We start from the raw sequence: 13,413 nt of genomic DNA, 5'->3' as shown, positions 1-13,413 counted from the left end.
CTATTCCCTTCCTATTTTAATGATACCCCATGTGTGGCAAGGGTTGTCCCCAACATGTAGCATTGTGTATGTGGGGGGGTGAGGTGGTTATCATTTGACTTAGATACTGAATCTATATATACATATATATTTATATAGAAAGATAATATGACATATGTGTCTTACAAATATATATATATACATTAATATATATATATATATATGTATATATATTCTCTTCTCTCCCTCCGGCAAAGGGAGTCATTAATTCCTTCTAGGAGAGGAAGCAGGGTTTGAGGTTGGAAGTTAACACTCTGCTCTCATCAGAGATAGGAGTTATAGAATTATATCTGTGTGCTCTTTTTAATATTATTAGTCTAAGGAATATGATTTTCAGTGTCAAACTAACTTCTGATTGGGAAATAAGTACAAACTTTACATCCAAGACTTACTTCCCTTTTCACCAAAAATCAGTTCCAAAATGAACACAAAAAAATAGCAACCAAGAAAACATTTATCCATATTGGCAGTAAAATACCAAAAAACAAACAGAAATCAGAGAGAGTATATATAGATCTAGGGTGAAGAGGAACAGCCATGAGTCAGTAGGGGTCTAACTGTATTCAACACAGAACATGTTCTATAAATGTAGTGTCTCTGAGTCTAGGAACAGAATGACAACACAATTCTAGTCTTTTTGCCAATATATAAGCCTAAAATTTATTACCAGGGCAGTAGTGACCTAGACTAAGAAGAATCTATCAGTTCAGCCACTCTGAACTCATAGGATGTCCCAATTAGCTAACAGAAATTGAGACGAACAGAAATCTACTAAAACTCAACAAACCAATAGATACAACTTATAGAACTCAGTCTAGGAGGGCAGTGAACAGACTTCTTCCTAAATCACACCACTTTGGAAGCACTAAAAACTTCCAGGCTCCCAGACTGAGCTGTGAAAACAACAAAATGACATAAAAAGACAGAAGTGCAGGCCTGGCATCCTCCTGAGAGACAAACAGAACTCAACACTAACAGGTCAAAATCAAGAAACAGGGTGTAAAGATGAGCAAGAAATTAAAAAACTACTATGGTAACAGGGAAGTTAATTGAAAACATCTACAAGCAAAGCCTCAAAGAAAAATGCAGATTGGACAGAAATCCAAAAGAACTCCTAGGAGAGTTAAAGAAAGTTATTTTTAAAAGAGTAAAAATTATTTTAAAAAACTAAAAAAAAAATAGTAGTTGAGAAAAATGGGGAAAGAAATAAATATATAAGAAAAAATAAAAAGGAAAGCAACACCTTGATAAAAGAAGCATAAAACCTTACTGAAGAAAATAGATCCTTAAAAATTAGAATTGGCCAATTGGAAGCTAATAATTCCAAGAGGCAACAAGAAATAATATAAAACGTCAAAAAACTTAAAAAAATCAGTAGTTCAGATGAAATGTCATTAACAAAGTATGAGTAGGGAAGAAGGAATAGATATGAGAGATGATTCAGAGGCAAAAATAGCAAAATATGAGGCCCTAGGGAATATCAATGGAAAGAGAGCTGAATTTAGAATCAAAGGACCTGGGTTTGAATCTCTATTCTATCACTGACTATGCATAATTATAAAAGTCCCAAACTTTCAGAGTCTCAGTCTCCTACTATAAGCATGTTTCTATCTATGATCCGTTTCTCTTCTGATCCTATGATCAGTTCTTAACTAAACTTTGTTTCTACCCTAGTCCTTTCACAGTGTCTTGGTACACAGTAGAAGGTTTAATAAATGTTTTTTCACTAATTAGTTATTATTCTGCCATATAAAATGCTAATTTTCTAAAAGAATGCTGAAGGGATAAAGTTTTCCCCTGTAATATTAATCTGTTTTTCCTCTCATGATTTTTAATTTTCTTTACATTTGCTTTTTTATTCATTAGCCTATGAATACTCTTAACATCTCAGATTGGAAGATTTTTGTTTTTTTTTAAAGAAAATGAAAACACAAAAAGAACCACCTCTTTCTCCCCACCACCTCCAAAACACAACCTTGGTCTTTTCTAATAAAATAAACATCTTATTTCTTAGTGTTGCATTTTTATCTGGTCATTTTAAGTATTCAATACCCAGTTGACTTCTGGCTACTTTTGAATGACTTAAAGTCTTCCCTTTGCCTGAAAGCCCAACTATTTTCTTTGTTGCTTAGGTTTAGCTAGCAGGAGGCATAATTATCATTTGCCAATCAGTCTTTTTTGTTTTTCAGGATATTATAGGGAAACTTTTCCTTCAATTTCTCATAAACAAGGAGTCATCTGCTTCTTAATATATTCCCTAATGATAATTGCAATGGATTATTATGACTAGAATAGGGTTAGGGATTCATCAAAACAATTTAGTTTAGTTTGGGTTTTTTCATTTAAAGTTTTTTGATCGATCAACTATATACTACAGGTATTGAATGCCTGTATCTCAGCAAATCATTTGACAAAATCTAAAGTCTCACATTAGCTAGGTGATTCAGTAAATACCAGTCCATGAATCAGGAAAACCTGAGTTCAAATTCAGCCTCGGTCCCTTATTAAATATGTGACACTGGGCAAGTCACTTGACCCAGTTTACCTAAGCTCCTCATCTGTAAAATAAGTTGGTGAAGGAAATGGCAAACCACTCCAGGATCCCTGCCAAGAAAACCCCCAATGGTCACAGAGAGTTGGGCATAACTGAACCAATTGAATAACTGAGCAACTATCAAGCGGTACAGTGGATAGTTCTGGACCTTGAGACAGAAAGACCTTAGAGCAAATTCAGCCTCAAACACTTATTAGCTATATGTGACCCTGGATATCAATTCCATCTGCTTCCTCAACTGTAAAATGGAGATAATAATAATCCTTACCTTGCAGAATTGTTGTGAAGATCAAATGAGATAATATTTGTAAAAGCACTTAGCACAGTATCCAACACAGACTAGGCATTACATAAAAACTGGCTATTATTGGGGTTGTTTTTATTATTAGAAATGATATTCAAGAAGATCAAAACCTATCTGAGTCCTGAAGCTAGCAAAACTAAATCAAATAAGTACAAATATAAAGTCCTCTGCTTCAAAAGCAAGTGACAAAAGAAAGAGAAAATGTGTCTGAAAGAAATTTTATGTGAAAAAGATCTTGGAGTCCTAGTAAACTATATATTCTTTTACCCTAGAAGACAGGACTCTGTCTTCTCAAATCCTCTTAGTCTCTTTCTACACATCTTTTCTTGGATTTCTCATAAGTTGAAAGTTGAACGATGACTTTTATGCACATTATCTCCCTGGTAGTCTTTAAGCAGATGGTACATGATTTAAAGGACCTGAGGAAGAATAAGATTTAAGGCTGGAAGGGTACTGAAAAGTCATTATACCCAAACCACTTATTTTTACGGAATCTGAGATATAGAGAGGTTATTACTTGCCTAAAGACCTATGGTAAGTAACTGAGTCAACCCTCATTCTCTCACTCCTGCTAAGATTTTGTGATTCTTGTTTTCACATATTAACTATGATCTAGATTATATTTCTCAGAACCTCTCTGGATCTAAGTTTTCTCCTTTATTAACTGGCCATGAAAATAGCTGTCCTACCTGAAAGGCAATGTGATAGAGCTTAGAGTTAGGAGAAACAGTTTAAGTCCTGCCTCCAATACTTGCTAACTGCATAATAAAGGGCATTACTGACCTGAAGTCAGAGAGACTTATCTTCATGAGTTCAAATCTGTTTCCAGACACTAACTGGCTGTTTGACCCTGGGCAAGTCATTTAACCTTGTTTGACTCAATTATTCACCTGTAAAATGAGGTTGAGAAGGAAATGGCAAACAACCAAAGTATCTTTGCCAAGAAAACCCCAAATAGGGTCACAAAGAGTTGGGCACTATTGAAATGAGTAAACCTCAACAACAAAAATAATACCTGCTAAATTTAGGTCTTAGGGTGTATATGAGATTCAGATGAATTATTATTAGGCAAACTGGGGCAGCCAGATGGACAATGGATAGACTGTCAGATCTGAAGTCAAGAAGACATCTTCATGAGGGTAGATCAGACCTGAGATACTTGGTAGCTATGACCCTAGACAAGTCACTTAATCCTGTTTGCTTCAGTTCCTTTATCTGCAAAATGAGCTGGAGAAAGAAACGGCAAACTACTCCAGTATCTTTGCCCAGAAAACCCCAAATAGGTCATGAAGAGCTGAACAACAAGAAAAAAAGATTTAAAAATGCAATATAATATCAGCTATTATTATATATTTCACAATCCTATTTTCAAATAAAATCAGATCATGTGGATGAAAATCCTTTGTAAACTGTAAATACAAATGTAAGGAATTTCTATTATAACAGTCAGACACAGCAGACATATAATCAAATGCTAATAGTTTTTGTCCTAAGGATAGAGAGAGCATTTGGTATCAGTATCAAACAAGAAGGGGAAGGTGGGAAGAAAAAGTAACAAAACCCACAATTCCTGGTGAACTCAGGGGCCCATTTTCACTTCAGAGGAAAAAAGCTGAGTTCATTAGAGAACCTGACCTGATCTGACTCCAAAAGTTGGTTAAAGGTACACATGTTGCAAAGTGCCTCAATTTAGAAAGGACAATGATAAGCTTAGACATATCCTTAGGAGCATGACCAGTATGGTAAGGAAACTAGAGAACATTGCCATCCAGGGATCACTTGAAAGAAATGGAAACTTTGGAGCTAGAGAAGAAAAGATTTAGAGTGAATATAGTGGTGTTTTTTTAAGTTGTCTTTAAGCTATTAAAGTTTTAAAACTGCACAAAGACTTTAGTGATACTCTGCATTTGAAAGGTTATCATATGGAAGAGGGATTATGTGGGGGGGGGCAATAACTGGAAGCAATGGGTGGAAATTAGACTAGTAAGGAGCTTCCTAATAATGAGAGCTATCTCCAAGTAGAATGAGCTGCTTTATAATATAATAATCAGTTTTCTGACACCAGAAGGCTTTATACCAGAAGAGCATGGAAAACCATTTGTTTGGGAATGTTGAGGGGGAGGGGAGATTTCTGTTCAAGAACAGATTGAACTGGATGATATCTGAGGTCCCTCCCAACTCTGAACTTGAATGATTGAGTGATCTTCATTTCATCAAATGAGTTACAGATCAATTCATTTTTCAAATATTTACCAATAATGGACCCAGCAGTCATGTCCTCTTATTGGTGCCATATTAACTTCACAACAGGAATCATCCCCTGATACTGACAAGGGTCTCAGATTTTTCACTGTCTTTGTATTCCCTAAGCCATGAATTTTAGGTTTTTTTCCAATGGAAAGCTTCCATTGGTGTTTTAATTGACACAGAATCCTAAAATCCTGGAGCTGAGAGGAGCTGAGAATCATCTCTTAGATCAGCTGCTAAGCCTCAGACAAGAATAGATTTAAACCATTCAAGATCAATGATTATCCATCCTCTTCTCCATCATCTGAAAGCTTAGAAATTCCAGGTCTGGTTCCAGTGGCCTGCCACTGTCATCATTATTGATTGTCTAGGAATTCCAGACTATGTAAAAGACTGTATCCCCAACTATGGCCAGAAATTTTTCTCTGATGTTATTCATTTATTGGGCTAATATTTTATAAAGATGGCCCAGACCCACTTTGTAAAGATCCTTGGGAGGAAGTCAGGCCAAGTAAGCATGGCCAGAGCCCCTTCTGAAATAACAGTCACAAGCAGGGTGTGCTAAAAAGTATTTCACAACTGGCTTTCCAAAAAAGAAAAAAAAGAGCATGTGACACAATTTTAAGTTTACTCTGTGTTATTAGCATTTTCTTTGTCACTTACTTAAGTCTAAATAATCAAACAAAACAATAAATCAAACCCTGATTTGCAGTATTTGCCAGATTTCTGAGGTGTAAATACTCACACTGAAAATTGAACTGAACAACCAGTTCTTGCTAGCTGACTCAAGTTAGCTACAGCATGCCCTTGAAAGCACAATAGACTTAAAGGATCATGATACTATTTTTAAGTCCTGGCAGACTTCATATAGGTAGGAAAAATAAAATAAATAGCAAAGCACTATATTCAGAACACATAGGTCCAAGGATAGCATGATTCTATGTTATCTTCCTATTTGTCTATATGCCACAACTTCCTTTTGGGAGGTGGGGTAGGAAAGTCATAGTTTTTAATTTTTATTTATATATTTGGTTTTCATGGCAACTTTCTTTCTAAATACATCTGTTTCTCTGCTTTACCCCAAGACTTCAATCCAATAAAAATTTATTAAGCACCTTGGGGCTAAGTACTGAGAATTCAATTAATAAAAAGAAACCTTGCCTTCTAGGAGCTCACAATCTAATGTATTCGAGGAGAGACAACATACAAAAGAAGGCAGGAATGTGGAGAAAAGAGGAGGTGACTAGGGTGTATCTGTTGTGGGAAGCTTGTTCAGTGGAGTTGAAATCAGGCAAAAGAGTAGATGGAGTGTGGAATGATCAAAAGTTCAGTTTCTACCCTCAATAAAAAATATATTAGGAGGGGATTAGTACTCCAATCTACCAATCAGAAAAGAGAGGAGGCTGAGAGAGGTACTGTCAGTTAAGACTTGGGTTAACCAGCAAGGTGGTGAGATTGGAGGCGATGAGCTTAACCTGGGAGGGGCATCTTGTTTGGTGGTGTTAAAATGAGGCAGAGCCACAGATACAGAATACATTGATATTATTGTTGTTTGCCCTTCATTCTTGAAGAGGACCATGGCATCAGGGAGGTGATGCCAGGACTTGAAAGTGAATAGGATTTAAGTGTGTGTGTGTGGGGGGGGGGGAGTTATGCTCTGCAAAGTTGTTATCCTCATTTTCTCCTCTGGAGTCATCTGGGTCCAGTAAATGCTAAAGAAAAACAAAAGAGGGAAAAAGCAGGTTAGCAAAACTATGAGAGAGGCAAGTGTAGTTCCCTTGAAAGTCCACTGGCTCTGAAATGAAAGAATATAGAATCAACTTTCCCCTCTGATGTTTACTATTTGTGGAACTTTAGGCAATTCACAATCTCCCTGGACTTCAAGTTCCTCATTTCTATAATGAGGAGGTTGGATCAGAAAGCTTCTGAGAGAATATGCATGATTTCATCTCCAGTGACTCCCACCTTAGCAAAGAAGGAAGGGAAATATTTCTACCTTCCTTCCCTTTACCAATCTTTCCCCTTATAGCCTCATAATCTATTGTGCTTTGGCAGACTTCCTTTTTCCAGCTCATGTATGAGCTGGAAAAGATGAGTAGAAGGAGAACAGAAGCAGGACATCCAACCTCGAGGTACCATCAGCAAAGACCTAGAAATCAATTGCCTACAGATTTCTGGTTGCCAGTATTTTTTACAGCAATTTTGAACCATTTTTTCTCATTCTGCTTCTTAGAGCATCATGATCTCAGAAGAATCAAACTTGCAGATGACTCAAAGGACAATTTAACAATGCCTGTTGGGGATGAATAAACTGAAGCTATGACTTGGAATGAGAAGTGAGATTAAAAACTTCAACAAGGAGGAGGGTTGATCATGGAGCAAAAGAAATAGTATCTCTATCAGATGGTATGGACATCAGAGGCCAATCTCCTCATTTTATAGATAAGGAAACTGAGGGAAGGAAATTAAGTGACTTATCCAAGATCATAGGGATAGAAATGATGACAACTGAATTTGACAGAGTTTTATAATAGAGCCTTGAAAAGTCATTTTTGTCTAACTTCTCTCATCTGAGCCTCAACAATACTAAAAGGTAGGTGGGATTTGGGGGGGGAGAGGAGCAAGTTACTAGCAGTGTGATTTCTTTAGTAGAGTACTTTCTCTTAGGAACTCAATCAATTCCTATCAACAAATGTTCAGCGAGCTAGAGAACTGTCAGAAAAGTTAAGTGACTTGTCCATGGTACTAATAATAGGTAAGCACAAAGAGGTGAGCTATAAATCTGTTTTCCTTCCTCTGAATCCAGAATTGATTCATTTTAATAAAAGACAAACAGATCTATTAGTATCCAGAGCAGAGAATTTGTGAGCAGGAATATTTGATTTCAAAACCTACTTCAGAAATTTTTCTAATTGTGTGACCCTGAGCAAGTCACCTAATCAGCCTCAATTTCCTCATCTATAAAAAATAATAATATCACCTATCTTCAAGGATTATTATGAAGATTAGATGAGATAATAATATAAAATACTATTCAACCTTTAAAGCTTTATATAAAGTTAGTTATTATGAGTTATATAATTATTTAATGTGATAGTAATTATGCTATATATCTTTACTAATTGACTGTTGGATTATAAAGAATTAATAATAGATAATAATAATAATAGGTAGCATTTATATATCATTTTAGGGTTTGTAGAGTGCTTTATTCATATTACTTCATTGATCCTCATAACTGTTGGGGATAGGTACCATTGTTCTCTCCATTTTACAGATGAGGAGGGGTCATGTGACTTGCTCAATCATTATTGAATGTCTATGGTAAGTTTTGAACTCAGAATTTCCTAACTGCAGATCTGATACTCTACCTACTGCACCAACTAGCTGCTAATTAACTAATTCTTTGGGGTATTTTGTAGATACTTTATAAAGTATTTGTAGAAGGAAACTGAAGGAAGCACATCAGATGAGAAAGTATGGATAAGTTGCTATCTAAATGGAAAAGAGAGTAACAATCAAGAAAATCATAGATCTATGGAAGTCTTGCCAAACCAAAGTATTTCTCTTATATATAGAGTAAAAAAAATCAACACCTTCATGAAACTAGGCTCAGATACTTCCCATCTGTGCAACCTTGTCTCAGTTTCTTCAGCTATATGTAGCTAAACTCTGGACTCACTCTTCTAGAATGAAGCTGATTACATTTCCACCCTCAGCTAGGTGGTGCAGTGGATTGAGCACTGACCTTGGAGTCAGGAGGACAGGAGTTTGAATTCAGTCTTGAACTCTTGCCACTTACTAGCTGTATCACATTAGGTAGCTCACTTAACCCCGATTGCCTCACTTCCAGAGCCATCTCTAGCTGTTCTGATTCACATCTGACCACTGGATCCAGATGACTCTGGAGGAGAAAGTGAGGCTGATGATTTAGCACATCCCCTCCTCAATCAAATCCAAATCAAATGTTTGTCATGGCATTGCCTCCCTGATTGACCTTCTTTGAGAATGAAAGACAAACATGATCATCCCAACCTCAGAATTCTAGAGGTACCCTGAGAGTTTTAGGATGTCTTTCTCCAAAACTATTGGCTCAAGACCCCTTTCTGAGATGTTTTCCCCAGCTGTTAACTGCCATTGACTAGTACCTCAGGTTCATTTAACCAATTAACATTAATTAGCATTTACAGAGGGATATTTATTATGAAGACATGACAAGATCAGAAATACACACATACACATTTGAGGTCACACAATCCATTAAATTATGTCAGTTCTTGGAGAGACTTCACCCTACCAAGTTCGTTTCCAGTTGCAGTATGACTTCTGGAAGAGTTTTAGAGATAGCTGCACTGGGTCCCACAGACCATTCACTCCTCAGAGCCCTAATGCTGGCAAGATTGGCTCATCTCAACAATCTGGCTGGACTCTGACTTTTGGACCTCTGGTGGCTTGATATCCTGACATCCTAACGTTTTGAAGCTCACGAGATCATTGTTATTTAGTCATTTAGTTATATTCAACTAAATGGGATTTTCTTGGAAAAGAGACTGTTGTGGTTTGCCATTTCCTTTTCTAGTGGGTAAAGCAAAGAGGTTTGATGACTTGCCCAGGGTCCCACAGCTGGTAAGTTTCTGAGGTTGAATGTGAACTCAGGTCTTCCTGACTCTGGATCCAGATCTCTATCCACTGAGGCAGCTGAATGCTTCACCTAAAACAAGAAAGAACAAATGCAAACAAGTTCATATTTAAAGATTATAGGTTGGCCTCAGATGTAGTTCTCACCTCTTAAAGCATGATTTCTTTGCAAATGCAGCCGTGGGAAAAAAGTTAGAACAAGAACAAGAATCTCATTTTTGTTAAGTTACAGGGAGTGTATCCATGCTCCAAATTCTGAAGCAGCATCCTTCCATCAAGACTTTCTGCAAGCAGGCTCTCCAGCCTCTTCCAGGTAGGGATTACCCCCTGAATGTAATACCTTTACCAGCAAAATGGTGGAGTGGGATGAGATGGCCTCTGAACTCTCCTCTAACAACTGCTATGTGATGAGTTTGATTTTTTTAAATGGAAAGTTGGAAAGATCATTGATTTAAATGGGGGGGCAGGGAAGAGTATATAAGCAGTACTGCACTTTACCAAGGTGCTTCCCCAAAGGCCTGTGTTCAGACTTGATCTCTGTTCCATACTGACCATAGAACCTTAGAGAAATCTCTTCCCCTCTGGAACATCAGTTTCCTTTTCTGTAAAATGAAAAAACCATCTAGATAATCTCTAAGACCCCTTCTAGTTCTCAATTCTTACAATCCCCTAAGCCTCTTCCCATAATCTTCTTTTTCCTCTTGAGTCCTATTTCCTATGCCTTTAATCATTTTAGGTGGTTGGTCTCTGGACATCTTCCAACAACCAAGATGAAGCTTGAAGCCAGACTCTGACCAAGGCCAGGAGCTTCCCTCTCCCTCTAGGGCCTTGACTCGTTCCTGCTCAGTGGCAGAGCCAGGACAGGGACAGTGCCAGCGGGTGTCAAGGGAGAAAAAAAAACCTAAACATCTCATGAAATACAACGTGCACAAGTGGGCAGGCCTCTGAAGACCCCAGCAATGTGGCTTGTGCTGAGCCCAACAAACAGTAACCCAGAAACATATGTGGTGAGCAATAACAGTCATAAATTTTATGAGATTATGTGTTCCTAATGTGAGATTTCAGGCTGATCTGTTTGTTGAGACTTGCCAAGCTTCAGCATGATCCAATCAAGTTTTGCTTAATCTTCATTTATTTACTCTGGGTGCTGGTGATTCATCGAGCATGTCTCTGGTCCAGTCTGCTGAACTAATTTACCAAGTATTTTGATGGACTGGTGATTTGTTTTCTCTGAGTGCTTGGAGTTTATTTACTTATATCATCAGATGGAGTCTGGATTATATAGAACAAGAGCCTGTGGCTCTGCTAAGGATTAAACCTCCTTGGTGATTCCATCAGTGACAGTAAACACCTTGGAGAAGGAATCGTGTTCTCTTTGGGGACTCCAATGGGCCAAGCTGGGTTATGTATCAGGTTACCAATGAATCAGATTAGAGTCATTTCACAGGATTCAATAACATAAGCCTAAGTATCCTTAAATCACAGGAGAGGGCATTCTGGCCCCATCTATACTTCTGATAGGCATATCTGGAGCGAAATGACAACACAGCACTTACTTGCCTAAGGAAGTAAAATGCATGTGACAGTACTGGAGGGTTGCCTCAGGTTGGAAAACTTTGGCCACCAAGCTTTGACTTCCCTGGGGGTAATTCAATTTTTCACAGGCCATCAGGGAGTTGGGAGCAGCTAATTTGAAGGATGAATCTTCCCTTTTAACTTCCAGGACTCATGGGAGAATGTGTCTTAAATATCTTAGCTGACAGAGACAGAGACAGAGAGAGAGAGAGAGAGAGAGAGAGAGAGAGAGAGAGAGAGAGAGAGAGAGAGAGAGAGAGAGAGAGAGAGAGAGAGAGAGAGAGAGAGAGAGAGAGAGAGAGAGAGAGAGAGAGAGAGAGAGCGAGCAAGAGCCATATAGACAGAGAGAGACCAGCTAAGCCCTTGGATCTTCTGAAGCCTGGGCTTTGACTTTGAGCTAAACTTGGAGCCTGTTATAATCCCCTATCCCTAAACCTCTAGCCTGGGATCATTCAGGATATTTAAGATGAAAGATTGCAGGATTGGGGAGAGGGGAATCAAGAAGAGACTAGGAGAAGGGAGGAAAAAGTGCCTAAAGGTGAAATAACCTGCCAAGCAGTCCAGATAGTGTCTAGAGAAGACCCAGTCTTTCTCTCAAGCCATAGAGTATGATTTTGTATCTGAAAGTCATATTTTCTAGCTGTGTGATCCTCCCTAAATCATTTAACCTCTCTGAATTCAAGCCATTCTTTTGTAAAAACGTGATAATACTTCTATGACTAAATAATCATGAATGTAATGGCAGTAATCTGGGAATTTCCCACCTCCCCACCCCAATCTGCTGGACCCTGGGCCACTCCCAGAGAGGCATGTTCTCTGGCTCTCACTGATGGACTTCTACGATAATCTCTGACTATGTGGACTTGAGATCTGGATGGTGACCAAGACCCCATATAGGCCCCTTCATGCTCTATCTCAAGGACTGCAGGACAGATGAGGGAGATCTGCTTTATCATCCCAAAGCTTCAGTCAGTCATTGTTTAATCATAACACAAAGGATTTTAGGCTTATGCATTGAGAAAAGGAATCTAAGCAGCCATCCATTCTAATCTCTTCTATTGGTAGATGAGGAAACTGAGACAAAGAGAAGTTAAATGACTTACCCAGAGTCACAGAGCTTGATGGGTCTGAGGCAGGGATATGGTTTTTCTGAAAATGGTCACTCATTTTTCAAATGAGGGAAAGTGGGGGACAGAGAACTTATGTGACTTCTCCAGGGTCACACAGCTAGTAAATGTCAGAAGAACATGCCTCTAAGGAAATGGTCCAATATCTCACAGAATGCGGGGGAGGAGGGGTTCCTGATTATTCTGTAACAGTGACATGCTCTGCAAATTCTAAAGGTATTCTACAAATATAGCGTTATTGTTGTTTAGCTGTTTTTCAGTCATCTGACTTTTGGGAGTTTCTTGGCAAAACTACTAGAATGATTGGCCATTTCCTTCTCCAGCTCATTTTACAAATGAGAAAACTGAGGCAAATAAGGTTAAATGACTTGCTGAGGGTCACATAGTCATTCTGAAGCTGAATTTGAACTCAGGAAGATGACTCTTCCTGACTCCAGGCCCAATACTCCATCCACTGGACCACCTAGCTTACTTACTTGGATGAAGAAGACTATGACATCAGGGAAGTAGAGATGAGGGAGAGGGATGTTGTGCTAAGTCACCAGCTTCACTTTCTTCTCTGGAGCCATCTGGGTCTAGTTGTCAGATGTGAATTAGGATGACTGGATGCATGGCAATTAATGTTAAGATAGCCCTTGGACTCCAATATTCTTGTCATATATTAATGTCTATTATAATAAGTGGGCAGCTAAGAGGCACAATAGAGTGCTAACCCTAGAATCATCTTCCTGAACTCAAAACTAACCTCAGATATTGTCTAGCTGGGTGACCCTGGACAAGAGATTTTTGCATCAGAAAGAGATTACATTTAAAATTTTAACACATCGATTGGTTGATTGATTGTAATGGAGGTGTACCCTACCCTTACAAATAGATGAGGAAAATAAATTGCCCAAATTTAGTAAATTCCTTTTCTCCAAAAAAGTATT

General features: G+C 38.1%; 1 long non-coding RNA gene across 6 annotated transcripts in view; it reads right to left on the bottom strand.

The window, feature by feature from the left end:
- The window catches only part of LOC141497724 (uncharacterized), a 164,033-nt gene that overhangs the window by 32,699 nt on the left and 117,921 nt on the right, over positions 1-13,413 (bottom strand). Inside the window, exon 5 of one of the 6 annotated variants that reach the window (XR_012471423.1) lies at positions 9,653-9,855. The exons of the other annotated variants lie outside the window; for them this stretch is intronic. This is a non-coding gene — a long non-coding RNA (uncharacterized LOC141497724). Of the gene's footprint in view, positions 1-9,652; positions 9,856-13,413 lie in introns of those variants that run through there. 6 annotated transcript variants of the gene reach the window in all.

The sequence above is a fragment of the Macrotis lagotis genome, chromosome X (assembly GCF_037893015.1).
Source record: "Macrotis lagotis isolate mMagLag1 chromosome X, bilby.v1.9.chrom.fasta, whole genome shotgun sequence".
NCBI lineage: Eukaryota > Metazoa > Chordata > Mammalia > Peramelemorphia > Peramelidae > Macrotis > Macrotis lagotis.
Note: the sequence above shows the minus strand (reverse complement) of the source record. Positions and strands in the feature narration are given on the sequence as shown.